This window comes from Emys orbicularis, chromosome 15 (genome assembly GCF_028017835.1).
Source record: "Emys orbicularis isolate rEmyOrb1 chromosome 15, rEmyOrb1.hap1, whole genome shotgun sequence".
In the NCBI taxonomy this organism is placed as follows: domain Eukaryota; kingdom Metazoa; phylum Chordata; order Testudines; family Emydidae; genus Emys; species Emys orbicularis.
Window position 1 is genome coordinate 9,197,645 of NC_088697.1, and position 8,927 is coordinate 9,206,571.

Below are 8,927 nucleotides of genomic sequence, written 5' to 3' on the forward strand. Positions count from 1 at the left end.
CATGATCTTGATCCCCAGAAAGGGAGAGAGGAAAAGGCCAGAGCTGCCTTTAGTCCCAAGCTGGGATCTCCTGGAAGGTGGAAAAGTCCCTTGGTCACTGAAGATCACATGGGATCTTGCTGCTCCAGATTCCCCAGAGTCCTAGGTGCGAGGAGGGGGGTCACTGCACAACGTGAAATGCAAGGGAGGGCCCTGAAAGGGAAGGGAGGTACAGAAAATGGAAAGGAATAAAACAGAGAGAAAACCCCTCTTTTCTCTCTCCTCCCCCTCCCAGCAAGAAATATGATCAATGGGGAAACTCCCCACCATGAAGGGCAGAAAACACAGAGACATTTGCCGCACACTGAGCAATGATAGATTTGTTGCCTTCTATCCCAGTGAGAGCAAAGAGCTGCCAGAGCTGGAGGTGTGGGCTGTGTGGTTTCCTTCCCAGATACTGGAATAATTTACAGCATGGAGACCTGACTCGGCGCTGATCGGGGCCCTGTGGGTTGGGGGGGCCCTCAGGGGAAGAGGCCAAGCAGGGGCAGGGCATGGAGGCAGAGTGCAGGTGGGGCCATGGTGAGAGTGCTTGTGGCTTCCCCACTCCCCAGGAGGTTCTGTCCAAAGGCAGCAGCCCAACACAGCATTTCTTGCCCTGTTTGGGGAGGCTCAACCTCCCCGAACCTCTTATACCCACCTCCCATGCTCAGTGTCACTGGTAAATACGATCAGATGAGACTCTGGGGGCCTGGGGTGTGAAATACCTGGATGAAACTGGCTACTTGAGCCCAGCCCCTCTGCACTCAGGGGAGCGGTGAGAGGTGGAGGGAGCTCAGTGAGTAAATCCTCAGAAATCTCACACCTGAGTTTGTAATGTCAGACTCCAGCAAACAAGTCCCTCTATGTGTGAATGGAGGGGCTGTAAGGGGAGGGTCCATGGGGGAGTCAGTGTGGAGGGAGGGGTTGTGAGGGGGAGGGCTATGAAGTGTGTCTGTGAGGGGAGGGGCTGTAAGGGGAGGGTCCATGGGGGAGTCAGTGTGAGGTGGAGGGGCTGTGATGGGGAGGGTCCATGGGGGATTCAGTGTGAAGGGGAAGGGGTGGGAGGGGGAGGGCTATGGAGTGTCTCTGTGAGGGGAGGGGCTGTGAGGATATGGTCACCTCCAGGCAGCAGGAGCCCCCTGACATGGGGGTTGAACTGACCCCTCCCCCCAGGTGCTTTGGGGGTACCCTATGGCCCAGCATGAGGCTGCTGTCCCTGCAGGGTCCCTGGGAGTCATAAAGGGGTGATGTGCGGTTACTTCCCCATCTTCCTGCAGTGGGGGACTGGAGCCCCCGGAACAGCCCTGTGGGGAATTCACTGTCTGTAGAAAAGCACGTCTAGGAATTGGGATTCCCAGCTGCATTAAAGTGGCATGAAAGAGAAGAAAGAGTTATTGCTTTAGAGAAGTCTGGATGCGCTGGATGTGAAGGAGGGTGCCCAGCTCTCAGTCTGCAGAATGGCCAACCCCGAACGTTCAAAAATCCTGAGTCAGGCTCACCAAAAATCACGAGATTGGCTTTAAAATCATGAGATTATGTAATTTTAATTGATTTGGGGATCTTTTTATTTGCCTTCTGCTTGATGAGCCTTTAGGGAACACTGGGGTGACATTTTGAATCTTTCTCCACAGCCACAAGGGCTAGAAATGTACTGTGTCTTTAAGAGCAAAGGCTGAAATCATCACATCTCCACTTGACTCCAGAAGCTGGGACATTAAGGAAAACAATTCTCATGAGACTCGCGACAAAATCATGAGAGTTGGCAGCACTGAGTCGGATTGAGTCTTTATTCTCCGGGATTCCCTGGAGCAGGGGTTCCCGACCTTTTTCTTTATGTGGCCCCCACCCAACATGGTATAAAAACTCTACAGCTCACCTGTGCCACAACAACTGCTTTTCTGCACGTCCAGTAGATTAAAAGCTGGAACTGTCATTAGGGGGTAGCCAGCCGAGCAATTGCGCAGGGCCCCACAACACAGGGGCCCCCATGAAGTTAAGTTGCTTTGGCTTCAGTCCCAGGCGGAAGGGCTCAGATTTCTGCCCTGAGCCCCAGTGAGTCTAAAATCTGCCCTGCTTTCTGGGTTATTTCTCCCCTCCACCCCGAAACCAGCTCGCTGTCCCCCAAGGGGCTCCGGACCCCTGGCTGAGAACCACGGCCTTGGAGCTCTGTTTAGAAGGAGGGAGCAAAGCTGCCCCCTTTCCTGATGGCTGAACTCAGGCCCTTAGAATGGGATATTCCTGCACTGCCAGCGACACCAGGAGAGCTCCCTGAGCAGCTGCCTGTCCTCAGGAACAGTCTAAGCCTGCAGGGCCCCAGGGGGCAATGAAGCAGCTGGGTCAGGCTGGGAACCTTCATTCCCAGAGAACTGCCCTAGCTCCCTTCTCAGCAGCAAATAAGTCAATTCCCCACACCCCTGATGAATCAGCCTGGAGCTACATGCAGAGCTGGGGGTTTCTCCTTTCACTCCTGCTGGGGAGTGCCAGAGTCCCAGGGGGCATTTCTAGCAGAGAATTTGGAATTGAACTGGGGGAACCAGCCTTTCATTACAGAACGCTCATGTTCAGACGACATCTTTATTTACAGTTTTTTATAATACGATACAATCCTTCAATCCTAGTGTCACCATCGATAACATGGCTTGTTCAGCCTGGTGGGATACCAAGGGTAAAACTAACCAGCTCTTCAAATCAAGAGAGTGGAGATAAATCACCTCTCAGAGTCAATGCGGGGTAATCAATAGGCAGACTGTGGGCCACATTGCTTTTGAATGGACCCCAAAATCTTTTTATTTACTTATTATTATCATCATTATTATTACTTTTTATTATTATTTATGCTGGGGTCTGGACCTTGACTAGACCTTGACCAACAATTTTGGACCTTGACAAAAAATAATGGATTACCCCTAAGAATGGGGTTGTGTTACATTCCTTATCTCCTCGCTCCATCTTGTGGCCATTTCCTTTCCCTCCTTTCACTGAAAAGCTTTGGGATTTTGTGTAGAAACTTTATTTCCTCGGGAGAGACCCAGGAGCGGGGGCTGCCTGCATGTACCAAGCACCCACTAGATTAGAAGGTGACAGACAAACACCTTTAAGACGAGGCAGCCATCCCTGTCAAAAAAATCATCTCCCTTCTTCACTTGAGTGACAGCCTGAATCGTTCCTTATCCGGGCAGAGCCCAAGGATTGGCATCAACAGCAACAAAACCATCTGTACGTAGCAGGAACCAACCCAAAATGTGCTTCAAAAGGAGCTGTCTCCTTCCTTCTGGGGTGAAATTTGTCATTATGGTAATTAATTTTCATTTCCCTTCTCTGAGGGCAGAGATGAGGTTGGAGCTACCTCAGGCTGGGATGTAGAGCCCATGTCCCCATCTGTCAGTCACTCTGGGAACCTGTCTCTGCTCATAGCTGACAGGCTGCCTCCAGCCTCTCCAGCCAGCTCCTTAGCTCGGGGGGGGTGTGGGGGGGGGGGGTGAGTCATTTGGCAAGCATAAGTGGCATATAGGAGAGGTACTTTCCCAGATGCATTGGTGGTATACTGGTGAGCATAGCTGCCTTCTAAGCAGTTGACCTGGGTTTGGTTCCCAGCCAGTACCCTGATGTGATGTTTTCTCCACTGGAAATTGGTTTAACTTCAGTCACATTGTATCAGTTTATCAATGGAATGAGAGAATCAATGTCCCAAATCCCAGCAGGTCATTAAACACACAGTGGAGGAAGAAAGGGGTGGGACTATACAATGAGCAGTTGGAGTCATCCTGGTATTACAATGTTTGGTTTATTTCTTTAAAAAAAATTCCTTTACTTCCCTCTCCCTTTTAGACTCAGAGCCTTTAAGGTCAGAAGGGACCAGTGTGATCATCTAGTCCGACCTGCTGCACCTTGCAGGCCAAAAGACTCCACCCACCCACCCACTCCTGTAATAGACCCTAAGGGGAGGGGAGGCAGCTCTGTGCACTGCCCCCACCCCAGGCAACGCATGGAGGCCCTCTGCTCCCCTACCCCAATGGGTATGCAGAGATGTGCCAGCAGCACTAAGGTGACTCCCTGCCCACTCTGCCTCCGTCCCTCTGTGCTGCTCCCAGAAGTGGCTGACATGTCCCGGCATCCCCTGGGGCACGGGGGGTGTCTCCATGTGCTGCCCCTGCCCCGAATACCAACTCCACAGCTCCCATTGGCCAGGAACTGCAGCCAATGGGAGCTCTGGGGTTAGTGCCTGCAGGCAGCGGCACACAGAGATCCCTTGACCCCGCCCACCTAGGAGCTGCTGCTGGAGGGTTGTGTGTACCGGTCACTTTGGGAGCTGCAGTACCTCAGGTAAGCATGATCCCTCCTGCACCCCAACCCCCTACCCCAGTGCAGAGCCCGCACCCAAATTTCCTCCCATAGCTTTGCTTGTCCTTCCTTTCACCCAGAACTGTCCTTCTTCTCCTGGGCTGCAAGTAGCCATCCCTGGGAAGCCAAGAGGCAGGCACAGGAGTCTACCTCCCAGCAGCCAACCGCACCTCCCCAGGCTTTGGCAGAACGATGGTGGCACTCTACTAACCCCACTTAGCCACACTGAGATGCTTAGCTTCTGCCGTGCCTTCCTCAGCATGACTTTCCTCTTTTGCCCTATTCCTGCCTCACTTCCTCCTTTGCCAAGTCATGCAAAGGAGGCCAGCAGTAAGAGCCAGCCTCCGTAGGCCAACCTCCAAGGGCAGAGGAGGCCAAGCCACAAGGCTTCAAAAGGTGACTGGCCTAGGTCCTCTAGCTTTCCCTGCTGATACCAAGGTTTTTTCTCAGCTCATTTCACCACCATCTTTCATGCAGGTGTTGGGGTTATCGGAGGGACAGGCCCGTGGCAGCAGTAGGAGTGCCTTGCTGGACAGCCAGGGGAGCTGGGAAAAGTAAGCCCACCTGTTTCTGCCCAGTTTTGAACCAGGGACCTTTTGTGTGTTAGGCAATTATACTAACCACTACACTACAGAAACTCTGTCACAAAGTTTTGGCCCTCCCTTCTTAAGAACATAAGAATGGCCATACTGGGTCAGACCAAAGGTCCATCCAGCCCAGTATCCTATCTGCAAACAGTGGCCAATGCCAGGTGCCCCAGAAGGAGTGAACGTAACAGGTAATGATCAGGTGATCTCTCTCCTCCCATCCATCTCCACCCTCTGACAAACGGAGGCTAGGGACACCATTCCTTACCCATCCTGCCTAATAGCCATTAATGGACTTAACCTCCATGAATGTATCTAGTTCTCTTTTAAACCCTGTTATAGTCCTAGCCTTCACAACTTCCTCAGGCAAGGTGTTTGACATGTTGACTGTGTGCTGTGTGAAGAAGAGCCTCCTTTTATTTGTTTTAAACCTGCTGCCCATTAATTTCATTTGGTGGCCCCTAGTCCTTATATTATGGGAACAAGTAAATAACTTTTCCTTATTCACTTTCTCCACACCACTCATGATTTTATAGACCTTTATCATATCCCCCCTTAGTCTCTTTAATCTCTCCTCATATGGGACCCATTCCAAACCCTAATCATTTTAGTTGCCCTTCTCTGAACCTTTTCTAATGCCAGTGTATCTTTTTTGAGATGAGGAGACCACATCTGTATGCAGTATTCAAGATGTGGGCATACCATGGATTTATATAAGGGCAATAAGATATTCTCCATCTTTTTCTCTATCCCTTTTTTAATGATTCCTAACATCCCATTTGCTTTTTTGACTACCGCTGCACACTGCATGGACGTCTTCAGAGAACTATCCACGATGACTCCAAGATCTTTTTCCTGATTGGTTGTAGCTAAATTAGCCCCCATCATATTGTATGTATAGTTGGGGTTATTTTTTCCAATCTGCATTACTTTACATTTATCCACATTAAATTTAATTTGCCATTTTGTTGCCCAATCACTTAGTTTTGTGAGATCTCTTTGAAGTTCTTCACAGTCTGCATTGGTCTTAACTATCTTGAGCAGTTTAGTATCGTCTGCAAACTTCACCACCTCACTGTTTACCCCTTTCTCCAGATCATTTATGAATAAGTTGAATTGGATTGGTCCTAGCACTGACCCTTGGGGAACACCACTAGTTACCCCTCTCCATTCTGAACACACCGATCAGCGAACCTGGAGAAAGTGGTGGCAGCCCTTCGATAGGTCAGCTGGTAGAGCAAAGGACTGGAGCCGGGACTCAGGAAGTCATCCTTACAACGCTCTTCTGACTCCAGCTTGAAGGAGAGCTTCTTTTTCTTCCCCTTGATGAAAAGAGGAAGAGAAGAAAGAAAAGTCAGGTGGGCCAACTCAGTGCACAAATCCACGCTGTCTTTTCTTGCTTGGGAGCCTGAAATGAGGGACTCTGGGGGGGAAGGCACTGCTTCACTTCCGGAAAACAGCGCACCTCTGCACACAAAGGGACTAAAGAGCATGCCAAAGCCTGGGATTGAACCAGGACCCTTTAGATCTTCAGTCTAACGCTCTCCCAACTGAGCTACTTCAGCACCTAAAGGACATCTTTTTGGCCTGCTGTTTCTCTGTCTGGGATGTTTTTGTCAGCCATGGCACACAAAAAGAGCATCATTGCGAGTGCCCACGAAGGCAAGATGAATTTTTGCCTGCCTTGCTCAGCTTGACTTGCTTCCTCACCCCATTCCTGCCTTAGATCCTGGGTTACCTGGTGGTGGTCCATTCTCTCAAGCGGTGCCAGAGCCTGACACAGTGCCCCTGGGCAGCCTTTGCTCTGCACATGCTGACCATGCACATTTGCAAATACTTTAAAGCTCCTGTCAGTAAGTTCTGGGGACAGTGGCTCACCTTCAGAGGAAGCTCCCTAAAATTGGCCTGTCTCACCCAGTGATACATTGACCTCTGTTCAGACTGAGCTGAAGTGGGGGGAGGGGGGGCTCACTGCTGTGGCCGTGGCTGCTGTGAAGGCGGCCACTGTTGCGGATGAAGCCATCCTGCAAGCACCTTCTACCTAGCTGTTAGGGGGCTTATTCCTTCACCCTCTCACTTCCCTGGTCCTTCTCGCGTGAACAGAGAGCAACAATACCTGAAGTCCAAAGGCGCAAACAATTCAATGTTTATTGGGGTGAACTTCCAGTAAGCATGATTCCAGTTTCCTTCCTCAGTGTCCCCCTTCCCAGCTCTGACATCACAGAGCCATCCCTGTTCCCATTCCCTGTTCCCATTACCCCCTTAGCAAAACATGATTCCAATTTCGCTGTTCCCATTCCCATTCCCCCCCCCACTTCTTGATTGACTGTAGACTATATAGTAAAACTTGAGTTCTGCTTAGCTATACCCTAACCAATCATTTTACTGAAATTTAACTAACCAATCCTAACATACTGTAACATGGTTATTTAACCAATTATATTCCACCACCTTAATTGGTTTACACCCAACAAAATTAATTATACAGCAGACAGAAACAATTACAGAACCAGACAGAGACCATGCAAATAAACATACAAAACAATACAGAAGCGAGGATTTCACATCCCAGCTATAGATAAGTGAGTTCTTGCCAGACAGGATGCTATCAAACTAAGTTTCCTTTTACATCTTCTAGGCTCTTCCCTTTCTCTGGAGGTGATAGGAATATCAGGACAGGATCGTCTTCCTAACAGCCCAATATCACCTTATTTAAATGTGACTGGTTTGGAATGTGAGGATGTGACCGTTCACTTCTCAGCTTATGGCTGCCTCTGCTGCTTAGCCAAAGGCCTTACTTAACCTAAGAACAGAGTCTCAGACTGTCCCTTACACATACAGAGAGTGATTTTGATTCTTTCTTTTATACCTCTATAACTAGCTAAGTGATAAGAATACATGTAAATTCTAAAAGTATAGGCCTTTAAAGACAGGCCTGAATATCTATATCCTAACACTAGCCACCCACTAAAAATCCTGTAGGATGTAAGGTGGGAGTAGAAGAACACTGGGGGGGGGGCTTCCTAATCTCCTCCCCCTTTCACCACAATCAGCCATCCCATACCCAGTGCTGCACCCAGTGGGGTCTAAAAAAATACGGCCATATCCAAAGAGTCAGTTGCATTCTTTGTGGTTGCCCTGCCATTCCCCTCGGGCCTGACCTGACCTCCAGCTCAGCCACCCACTGAAAACTGAAAAATGAAAAAATAGAGCCGTAAAAGGCCCAAGTCCCCTTCTAATACAGCAGAAAAGCCACGCTTCTCCTGACTATGTAGGGACATCCTATTGCCCCACAAGAAGTGGAAGGCCATCATGTTTGGTCTCAGCAGCACTCGTGGAGCAGAAGGAAATACATGGCTGAGGAAATTCCCCACAGCAAAAAGATACGTCTTGAGCATCACAACTTTGTAGGCTAATGACAAGGTCCACGTACGCCACCGACCGAGCCATTCCTCACAGACCAGCAACCGCTTCTCCCAGTTCATGTTCCCCACCTCGTCCCCAACCAAATGCTAGAAGGCCCAGCTCATCAACCTGCCCACCCTTGCAGCCCTTCTCTTCTGCCCTGACTGATAGGGAGAAATATTAAGCCTCCCTCTCTTAGGCCCACCCTTCAGCATTCCTGGGGAACACCAAGACTGCGCAAGTGACTTTGGACCAGTAGATCAATCAATAGGGCTGCCTCCTAGGCCAGGCTGCAGCCCAGCTTCAGGACTCAGAGGAAATGGAGCTCGCATCCCTACCTACAGGACACCAAGCACAGCCAATCTTCTGGATCAAATGTCCCCTCTTGTGTGAGTCACAACAGCTAGCAGGCAAAAGACAGGCTACCATGTCATTTGAGAGAGCAAGATGAAGCTTTGGAAATCCCAGGATGGTTAGCTGGCAACTAAAGGACCCCAAAGTCACACTTAGGGCTGGTCCACACTAACCCCCCAGTTCGAACTAAGATACGCAACTTCAGCTACGTGAATAACG

At 49.8% G+C, this 8,927-nt stretch overlaps 1 non-coding gene across 1 annotated transcript; it reads right to left on the minus strand.

The window, feature by feature from the left end:
• Positions 1–6,441: 6,441 nt before the first annotated feature.
• Positions 6,442–6,514, minus strand: TRNAF-GAA (transfer RNA phenylalanine (anticodon GAA)). Its single transcript has one exon. It is a non-coding gene; the product is annotated as a tRNA-Phe (tRNA).
• Between the last annotated feature and the right edge of the window lie 2,413 nt (positions 6,515–8,927).